Below are 11,035 nucleotides of genomic sequence, written 5' to 3' on the forward strand. Positions count from 1 at the left end.
GAAAAGATCAAGATGCTGGTTAGGGCGGGACAAGGTGTGAGGCCCCAGTTACAGGATTACAGACAATCATTTCATGACAGTGATATCCATGCTGAAGCAGAAAAGGGTAGGAGCCTGGCAAAGATGATAGGAGCTCCCTACTTGCGGCCTGGGAAAGCAGTCGAGAACAACCCAAAGCTTTGGGACCCTGCACCCGCATGGGAGACCTGGAAGAAACTCCATGCTCCTGGCTTTGGATTGACTCAGCCCTGTCTTTTGCTGCCACTTTGGGAGTGAATCAGTGGACAGAAGATCTTCCTCTCACTCTGTCACTTTCCATCTTGGCCTTGTATGAGCTGGTGAATGTTGCAGCCCAACCCATCTCATACCCTGTTTTAGGATGTACATGTGGGTGCTGCAGTCTGGACCTGTCCAGACTGTTCTTGGTCCCTGTACCCATGAGTGATGGCAGGTTCCATGGTCATACCTGGTTCATCCCATCCCTATTCCAACTCTTAAGCTAACCACATTAGCTGTTGACTTGTATTTCCACAGGATTGGGCCCACACATATCCCCCACAGAATCTATCCCCAGATCTGGTTCTCTTGTGTGCTGCTTAGTGTCATGGCCCTGCCTAATGTGATCCATCCCCTGTTCAAACATTCAGTCATGTACTTGGATCTAGCCCTGCTAGACAGGCCCCCAGCCCTAGCTTTCATATGGACTGGTGTGTGATGGTCAGCAATGTTCCATGCTAACAAGCCCTACTCAGGACTCCCATGTAGGCTGGTGAATCAGTCTGACCCAAACAGATTTACAGTCTCTTTACTCCAAATCACCAGGTCTCAGTCGCCTTGCTTACCTGCAGGTACAGTGACCCTGTCGTTGGGAGTCACTCAAGATTCATACCTCACCTACATGCACAGTGGCCTTATTCTTTCATGTCCCTAGGCAGCAATTCCATATCTCGAAGACCCCAAAATCCCAGGACTTGCTCACCACATGGCAACAGTGGCTGTGGCTAGGGCCCCAAGCATTGAGTCTGACCTGGCCCAGATACTCCCAGCAGATGCCATGCTACTAGAAGCTCCTACTACCCAAGCCCCGAGGTCAAACCAAAGAGTTACATTTTTAATATTTTATTTTAGCATTGTTTACATAGGTGAGAGGGATGCACACCCATGTGGGTCCCTAATTAGGGTGAGGGGTGCCAGCAATGGAGATAGGTGGGTAGGACAATTGTTTGTTTGTTTCCTCCTGTGTCTGCAGGGGAGGAGAGGAAGAGGGCACCTCCTGACAAACTACATCAGCATCCAGAGATGGTGGATGGTACTTTGATGACTTAGAGACCCCAATGTGGGGAAGGGTGTTTCTAGGGTGTTACTTGAGTGGTTTTGTTAGTTCTGAGAAGTTATTGGTTTTGTTGCTCCAGGGTTGAGAACATCTTTCCAAGGTCTATTGGTTGACAAAGTCCCCTTATTTCACCCACAGACTCACATTACTGCAAAGCTTGGCCAGGAGAATTGTCCAATCTTTTCTCTCCATCCACTGATGAACATTCATTGTCCTTTGTTCGTCTAGATGAGCAGGCTTGTCTTCCATGTGCACCCAGACATTTGGCTACTGCATGGGCATCAGCAACTGAGTAGGTCCAGTCCTGCTACATTCACTCCAAGGTTCAACCACACATACTGTGGTCTTCTGGGTTGGCTGGGGTCTGAGTCCTGCTGTCTAATTGGAAAGTTCCCCAAGAAATCTTGCCTGGGGTTGGCCCAGACTTGAGTTGTCTGTGTGCCAGCCAGTGTAAGGTCAGTTTCAGTCTGTCACCTGCACTAGTCAATACACATACTGGTGGATGCAGCCGCTTGGTCAGCATGGTATTCCTTTCATACCTACATTTCCTTCTCCAGAACTGCATGGTCCTCACAAATATCAGTGGATGTTGTGCCCCAGTTAGGATGACCCCCATTTACTCCCAACAGGCTCACCATCAGCCCTGGGTTTGCATGTGCTAGCCTCTCCTGCAGCCTAGCCCAGCCAACCCATATCCTGTCTAGTTCTCAGGCACACTCATGGGTGCTGTGGCTTAGTTTAGCCTGCCCTATCTCCAGACCAGGCCCAAACATATGCTGGCAGGTACTGCCATCTTGTCTAATCTGCTCACCTTCAACCTTGGATCTTGCGCTCACCAGCAGGAAGTACAGCCTAGCAGGAGAATTCCCACAGTTCCAATGCCAGGCATGATCTCAAACCCGGATTCACTACCTGCCAGGGAGTATTGTGGTCAAGCCTGACATGACTCACATCCAGTCCTGGCACTTGCTAACTGTTACTGCCGCCTAGCTCCATTGGCCTGCACCATTCCGGTTCTCATGCTTGCTAATGGATTCAGTATCCTAGCCCAGCCTGGCCTGCCCCCAGTGGCAGCTCTCACACTCACTAACAGAAACAACAATCCAGCAAGAGAGTTTCTAAAATTCACCTACCAAACCTGTTACCATTCCTGGGTCTTGCACATATCAGCAAGTGCTGCAGCCCAGTCTGACATGGCCCATCTCCAGTCACAGCATTCACCAACAGGTGCTACTATCTGGCTCACAGCTCAGTCCTCCCACATTTCCAGTTCCAACAATCAAGTGCAACAGCCTAGCCCAGCTTGGCCCAGTCCCCTTGCTGGCTCTTGCTTGCACCGTCATGTGTTGCTGATCAGCTCAGCTCAACCCACTCCTAGACCCAGCTCATACATATGCCAATCGGTGCTGCAGCCCAGCCTAGTCCCTAGTCGTGGCTCTCACACTGATCAGCAGGAGCTGTAGCCTAGTAGGGGAGTTCTCCAAGTTCCCTTACTAAGCCTAGGATCTCACTTGTACCAGTGAGAGCTGCAGTTCAGCCTGATATAGCCAACTCCTAGTCTACACTAACTGGTGGGTAATGCACCCATTCAGGTACTGACTGGTGGGTGCTATAGCATAGTCCAATGTGGTCCACCCCTACTCAGCTCTCATGTGACCCAGCAGGTGCTGTGACCTAATCCAGTCTCTCCCACACCTGTTCTGGCTCTCAGGAGCACCATCGAGTGCTGGAGCCTAGCCCAGTCTGGCCCACACCCAGAACCAGCCCCTATGTATACTGATATGTGCTGTAGCCTTGCTCAGCCTGTTCCACCAACAGCCTTGGTTCTCACACTGTCTAGTGGGAGCTATAACCTAGCAGGGAACCCAGAGTTCCCCTACCAGTCCTGTTCCCGGCCCTGCCTCTTGTGCACGCTGGCAAATGCTTTGATCCAGCCTGGAATGGCCCACCTGTATTCTCAACTCTGCAACCGAGCCCAGCCTGGGGTAGCCCACACCCTGTCTTGGTTCTTGTGCATGCCATGGATTCTGTGTCCTGGCCAAGCCCAATCTGTCCCCAGAGCCAGCCCACACAAATGCTGTGACCTTTCCTGGACTGGCCTGCTCCCCAGTCATGGCTTTTATTCTTCCCAGTGGAAGTTGGGGCCTAGTAGGGAAGTTCTCCAAATTCTCCTCCCAGACCTGCTCCTAGCCCTGGATCACATGTTTCCCAGCAGGTGCAACAGCTCTGCTCTGCATGGTCTGCCCTCAGCAGGTGCCAGTGGGTGCTGTAGCCTGGCATGGCCTGGCCTGGCCTAGCCTGGCCTGGTTTCTTCCCAGCCCCAGTTCCCATGAGTGTCAGGTGGGCTCCTTTCAGGTAAGTGTTGTAGTCCAGCCTGGCTCAGCCTGTCACCACTCCTAACTCTCCTACAAACCATCAGGTGCTGCAGTCCCATCGAGGTAAGCCCACGGAGGCCCTACAGAATCTGCTTCCAGATGCAGTTCTCTCGCATTCTGTGTGGGCCAGATGTGGCCCAAACCCTGTCCCAACACTCTTGAGTGGGTACTGCACCCAGCCAGACATGCCCCCAGTCTCAACTTTTGCAGAGACCAGTGGGCCGTCGGCAACACTATTTAGGCCAGCACAAATTTCCTGTGTAGGTGAGGGCATTGGTCTGACCCAAACATATCTTCAGTTCCCCCTCTGAAAACCACTTTATCTCATCTCCCTTGCCTAGTTTCAAGTTCAGTGGCCCAGCCCATGGAATCCCCAAGAAGTCATTCCTCCCCTGTCAAACGTGCCCTCAGCCACCCCACTCAAATATGTCCCCAAACCCCCTTCCCCGGGCCATCTGCAACACCACACCCCAGCCTCGGGCCAAGAAGGTGTGTCCTGGACCCATACTTCTGTTCTGTTCCATGTATCTTTGAAAGAGAGAGAGAGAGAGAGAGAGAGAAATAGGTATACTGGTATAGCTAATACAAATTTAATGTTAACCAGGCCCAGAATGCCCACCAACCTTGAGTGCTTTTCTCCCAACAGTATATCACGTATCCAGGTACAAAGCAATCCAGGCAGTTGTCTACAACTGTGGAAAAAAATAGTTATGTGTGTTGTTCTGAAGTTTTGTTCATTGCTTTTGGGAGTACTGGGTTATATATATATATATATATATATAGATCTGACATATCTGATCAGATTGCAACATATTTATCATGTACAATATGATGTTTTGAAGTATACACGCACTGTGAATGGTTGAATCACTTTTCAATGAGAACATTTTATATTTGCATTTTTCAAGAATATAATACCTTGTCATTAGTTATCCTCACTATAGTTACTATGCTTAACTTAAATCTCTTGAATATATTCTTCCTTCACTCCCCCATTAACTTGAATTTGTTTAATTTATTTTTCTTTCATTCCCCCTATATAACTCTAATTTGTCCAAATTTCTTTTATTTGATTTTCTGCAGACTGGGATATTCCCAGGGAATGCTGCTGATCCGGGAAACGGATTGATGTATGGAAGTTCTTATCCTTGAGAGTGAAAGTTATCCTAGTGGGAAATCTTTGAAACTTACACAAAGCTCCCTGTTGTTGATTCTGGCCTAGATAAATGTGCAACAGCTTCTGTTTCTCAAGAAGTTGAGCTCTCCAAAGCAGCACTGCACGTCTGTGATAGACAGAGATGTGGCATGTCTTCCCTATCTACCCTGCCTTCTCCAGAACGGCATGAAAAAAAAAATGTGGTATATTCTCACTGTCAGGCACTTTCCTGTTGGCTGTGTTCTTGCCTGCGGTTTGCGTTTCCTTCTATGAATTCAACATTCTTTTTTTCATGTTCTAACGGTGAGTCATACGGACTAAAGCAGTTTAGGGGAGAGGTACAGATCAGATGCTGAGCATGTTGTACTGAATGCCTGGATTTCCCTTTTATGTTGTGACTAAATGGGGTCAAACCACATTCCAGCAGAAGTCACTTCTGCAATCTGCTGTGGGCAGCCTTCCATCACTTGCACCCAAGCAAACAGCAGTGAAGCTTGGACTTTCCCCATTTGTTCCTACCTGAGCACTCTTCCGAAGGGATTTCCATGCAGCATTTTTCTCATACTTCAACGATGATGGACAGTTAATTATTATTTGGAATTAACTCAAAAGAAGGGCTACACGGAAGCAGAGAGATTCTATGTTGAGATGATGATAAGATAATGGGTGTTTTCTTGGATGGCTTTTGGGGATCAAATTGCATTAGTGCAAGTTTTTCTCTCCTGTCAGCCTCACTGGGCAATTCAGAAAATAATCACACTTCAGCATCAATTTCCAGTTTGACTTCTGAGCTCTCCTTTAGGGTGAGACGATGTGATATACTCTATAGGTAGATAAAATATCACAAAGCACTCGGCACCTTTAGCCACTGTGTTATTTTACCCTAAGTATCTGTGTCTCTCCAAGCTGCAAAGCTCAAGTGAGTAGATGCTGGGTTTGTTTACTCAGTGCCCAGAACTGAGCGCCTCTGGCTCCTTGTGAACACCTACGGCTGTCTCACACAAGGAGAGAGGGGACCGTAGGAGCTGGAGGCTCTGCCGAGACCCAGGCTGGCCTCTACGCTGATGTTCAATCCTCCTCTTTATCCCACCACTGTGAGTGACCTCTGGACTAAGCGCAAGTAGCCGCTAAAGGTCCACCTGGTCGTGCACCTGTCTCTGAGTCTTGCCCTCACATGACTCCCCCTCTGCTCTCCTCACCATGCTCCATGTTTTTCCATCTCTCAGTTCTTTCCAGCCAGATCCCCCAATCCTCCCTTTGGGTTGTCTTCTCAGAGAGGAACCTCAACAAGGTCTGCTAGGAGTACATGAGGGTACTTAAAGAAGTTTGTGGAAAATTGAAATTAAATAACAAGCCACATTTTCTAGGAACTTTTGGAAAATTCCTCAATTGTACAGCCTCTTTTCTCGTAGTATTTATTGGTTTGGCCTCACTGAACTCCAGGTCTGCTTTATATGCCTTCCAGGTGAAGGTAGCTGTTTTTCCTCCTGGAACTCCTCAACTGGAGGCGAGGGGTATGCCTTTAATACTGCTGACAGTCATTGTTAATTCTTTCAGAAAAATGTTTCTAAAAACATTTGCTATTAGACTATTTTTCCTTTTTCTTAAATTGATGTAAGATTGGATGTATTTACCATGTAAAACCTGTGTACATTGTGAAATTATTATTCTTATCATCCATCTCCCCTCTTATTTTATTGTTTATCTAATTTTAAAGATTTATTGAGTTTTATTTGAAAGGCAGGTTTACAGAGATAAGAAGAGGCAGAGACAAAGATATCCCATCCCCTGGTTCACCCCCCAAATGGATACAATGGCCAGAGCTGAGCTGATCCGAAGCTGGAAGCCAGGAACTTTTTCTGGGTTCTCCTGTGCAGACACAGGAGCTCAAGGACTTGAGCTGTCCTCTACTGCTTTCCCAGGCCACAGGCAGGAAGCTGGATTAAAACTGGAGCAGCTGGGACATGAACCAGTGCCCATATGAGCTGGCAGTGCTGCAGGTGGAGGATTAGACTGCTCTGCCAATGCAGGGGCCCCAACTCTCCCCTCCCTTTTCAACATCCAACTTTCTCTGTTTCCCTCCACCTGGTATTACTGTCATGATTTCTGATGACCTCACTGTCCACTGGGATGATCTCTCCTGTACTTTGTCTCTCTCTTTTTTTGGTTTACTTCCCAATGCTTCTGACCTCCACTCTTGCTCACCTAAGTCATCTACAGCCACAAGTAATTATTCTCTAGGCCATGTAATTTAAAATATTCCTCCAAAAACTCTGATCACCACTCGTGTGTTTCCAACCTATTTTTCTCTATTAACCTTCCAATATTCCGTGTGGAATCTTCTTTTATTCATACTGTGTCTTTTAACTGCCAGTTATCTCCTTCACAGACGATCCTCCCTGCCGACACTGAGTTTGCTGGTTGGTTCACCCTTATAACCTCTCCATCAAATATACCTTCTCTCCCTTTGCCTATTGAGCAGTAATTGTATTCACCTGGGTAAATACAATTCTTCACCAATTTTTGGTTTGCACTTAAGTTGAGTAGGACTAGTGAAGATGACACAGCCAGGTAGGCCAGTGTATTTGAAATTTGTATGTAGTTCATTCAAAGGCTGTTGGACACATAGCATTTACCCTTATAAAAAAGACGTTAGCTCACATCTTCTCCTCTTTCCTAAAACCTCCAACAAACTTACCTTTTTTGGTGTTTCATTGAAAAAATAAAAACAATGAGAAGAGTCGTTGCATCCTTCCCTGCCAAACCCCCGTTGGCACCTGTGTTTCTAGGGGCTCCCTTGGCTCCTGTTGGAATGGGTGAATTGATTGTGCCCTATACGGTGTCACCTCTGGATTACTTTACCCTGGATTGTGTCTGTTTCATTCATAGTGCATCAAGCTGATTAATGGCTTTGTATCTCTAGATGGAATAACACTATGACAGCAAGACATCAAATACTGCAGGCTTTAGTGGAGAAGAGTTTTAGGAAGAAAACTTCCATAGAATTTGGTTCAATCATTTCAGTCCAGCTGAATCTGACAGTGCAAGTTTCATATTCCTCTCGAAATGTCATTATGTTCATTTTTTCCCAGAGGTGTATTTATTTGGAAGTCTGAGATATAGAGTAGAGAGAGAGAAAGCGCGCGCGCGAGAGAGAGAGAGATCTTCCTTCTGCTGCTTCGCTCTTCAATTGACCATAGTGGCTGGGCTATGCTAAATGCAAGGGTTGGAACTCCATCAGGTCTCTGATATGAGTGCAGAAGCGCTGGGCCATCTTCCACTCTCTTTCCAGATGCATTGACAGGGAGTTGGATTAGAAGTGGAGCAGCAGAGACTCAAACTCATGACCATATGGGCTGCAGACATTGCACAACAGCGGCTTCGTGAGCTGCAGCACAGCATGGGTCCTGTTGTTTGTCCTTATCTCCATCACCTTACCCTGTTACTCAATGGAATACTTCTCTTCTAAGACCCTCTACCTAGCACTGCACCATCAAAACTAAATCTTTTCTTCAACGTGAGACAGACTATAATTTATTAAAGGCATATTATTAGAAACTAGAAGAAAAATGCATTGATATGCTGGGCCAACCTGTGTTTAGAAAGATGCATTTGCTTAATCATTTGTACTATGCTCAGTGCTGATGTTAAAGACAGTGGTTATGGAATATTACCTATGTAGTTGTGTAACTGAGAATCTAAAAAAGAAGACAATAAAAAAGTAAAGTGAGAATTACATAGAATATAGCAGTCTGCGAATGAGGTACGGGGTGAGACAGACATCTAAGTCATTTTATTGCAGAGAGAGCTTGGGAAAGCTCACGCAGGGAGGATATTTGAGTTTATATCTAGTTCACGGTAGCCAGGGTGTAGATACGAGGGCAGAGGGAGGCAAAAGAAAGAGAGAAACCAATCCTGGAGGATTTTGAATGTTATCATACAGAAATCAGATTTTATTTTGCATGCAGTAAGGAAGTTTAGTTTTTCATCAAACATTCAAGTTTGTGTGTTAGACTGTTTGTTCCAGCAAGGAACTTGAGGAAAAAGAAGGTGTTTTGGAATACCTGTGGGGCCGTTTGAGTAGACGCTAGAGAGAATGAATCAGTACAAGATAATGACCAGCTGGATGGAGTAAAGATATGACTTCAACATGGGTAATTTGACTGACTAGATGTTTGGGATTAAAAACATCTAGCACTGAAAAGACTGAATAATTTTCAGTGAGAAGTGTTTTGACTAGAAGTTATGTTTTAACTGCAAAGTATTTGTGGTTTTTCCTATCTCTATTAGCGATTTATAACATCTAACGTTCATTGTATTTATGTCATTAGTATATTTACAACTAAAAATATACTTTGCAGGTTAATAACTTTATCCCATGATGCCCCAGCACTTAGCAAAGATGTCCTTTAAAGTCTTCCCAGAGCCCATACCCTGAAAAATGTTTTAAAATTATATTCAAATTATTTCCTACCAATGTTAACATTATAGTATTTATTATTTGACTTGCTATGCTGGAAAAGGACACCAAAAACAGGTTTATGCAAGTGTAAATTGCCCCCAAAGGCCAGTCTTTCTGAACTACCAATTAGACAGATTAGACAGCTTTCTGATCTCAGGATGAATGGTTATTTCTAATAAGGAATTTCAGTTAATCCACGAGTCTTGTTTTGCCTCCCTGAATGTGTAAACTGTCCCATGTAACCTGTACTGTAACTACTGATCTCGAATCACGTAATTTGATTCTGATTAACAATTGTATCGTATCTCTTATTCCACTATTCATTTGGATGATAAAAACATAAAAATGATAAATTCTACTTACAAGTTGGCTTAAATACATAGATATAAAAGACAAGATAAAGTAGTTGTAATGTTGTTTGGGACTTAGACACAGTAATACCAGGATAAAAATGTAACTAATTATGCCTCATATATTCCTTATATTGCTAAATATTGGAAAAATGCTGTCTCATTGATAGGGAAAATGATCCTGTGAGCTAAGCATTGGAACAGCAGTTTTGCACACAAAGTAGCTAGATTTTAGAGAGGCAACTAAGGCACAGCAAGTGGCAGAACTGAAAGCTGACTGAATCCCAAGATTTTAGGAGAAGTAGACTCAATCTTAGATCTTTTGAGAACTCCATCTTTCTTTGGATTATAGTGTTAAGGTTTAGCTGATGCTTCCTTTAGGAAGATGGAGTTAGTCACTAGGAAGCACAGACAAAGTAGGTAGGAAAGAGAGTTGGCACTTAGCATTTGGCTTTGAGAAGCATGCATATAGGAAATTAGACAACTGCAAAGCTTGATGTCTTGGCTTGCCTCAGCATGAGATGTACTGATCCTAGCCTGATTACTAACATACAGTAAGAAGAATGCTTAAGCACAACGATTGCCAAATATTTAGCTCATATAATTCTTATTTTATAAAATACTCTAAAACTAGAGAGTGTCTCCCTCCCACATGTAAGATTTTCTAGGCAAAATTTTTGCCATATTTTAATTGCTACAAAATATGTCATTTCCAACTTATATAAATATTATCAATTAAATTTCTGTATTATTCTTCTAAGTGTAATGATGTTTTATTATCATTCATATTAAAACTTAAGCATATTCTATAATAATAATAAATACCTTGTGATTGGGTTTCTAAAAGAGTTTGTTTATTTGAAAGGCAGAATTATAGAGAAGGAAGGACAGAGAGAGAGAGAGAGAGAGGGAGAGAGAGAGAGAGTCTTCCATTGCTTTTTCACTCTCCAAATGGATCCAAATGGATTCAACAACCAGAGCTGGATCAGCTTAAAGCCACGACCATGAAGCTTCTTGTGGGTCTCCCATGTGAGTGCAGGGCCCCAAGGACTTGGGCAAACCTCCACTGCTTTCCCAGACCAATGACAGAAAGATTGATCAGAACTGGAGCAGCTGGGACTTCAATCAGAGCCCATATGGAATACTGGATTAACCTGCTACATCATGGTGCTGGCCTCTGATTAGCATTTAATTTTGAATTAATATCCTCATTCCCACAGAAATGTATGCTAATTTAATGTTAGGCTAGAAGTTTTTTATTAATTGCCCACAGTTCTTCTGAATAGTAAATATATGTACATAAGCTGAAATTCCATTATTTAAGAGTCCCCAGACTACATAATCCTACAATTATTAGTA

The sequence above is a fragment of the Ochotona princeps genome, chromosome 2 (genome assembly GCF_030435755.1).
Source record: "Ochotona princeps isolate mOchPri1 chromosome 2, mOchPri1.hap1, whole genome shotgun sequence".
Classification (NCBI taxonomy): Eukaryota; Metazoa; Chordata; class Mammalia; order Lagomorpha; family Ochotonidae; genus Ochotona; species Ochotona princeps.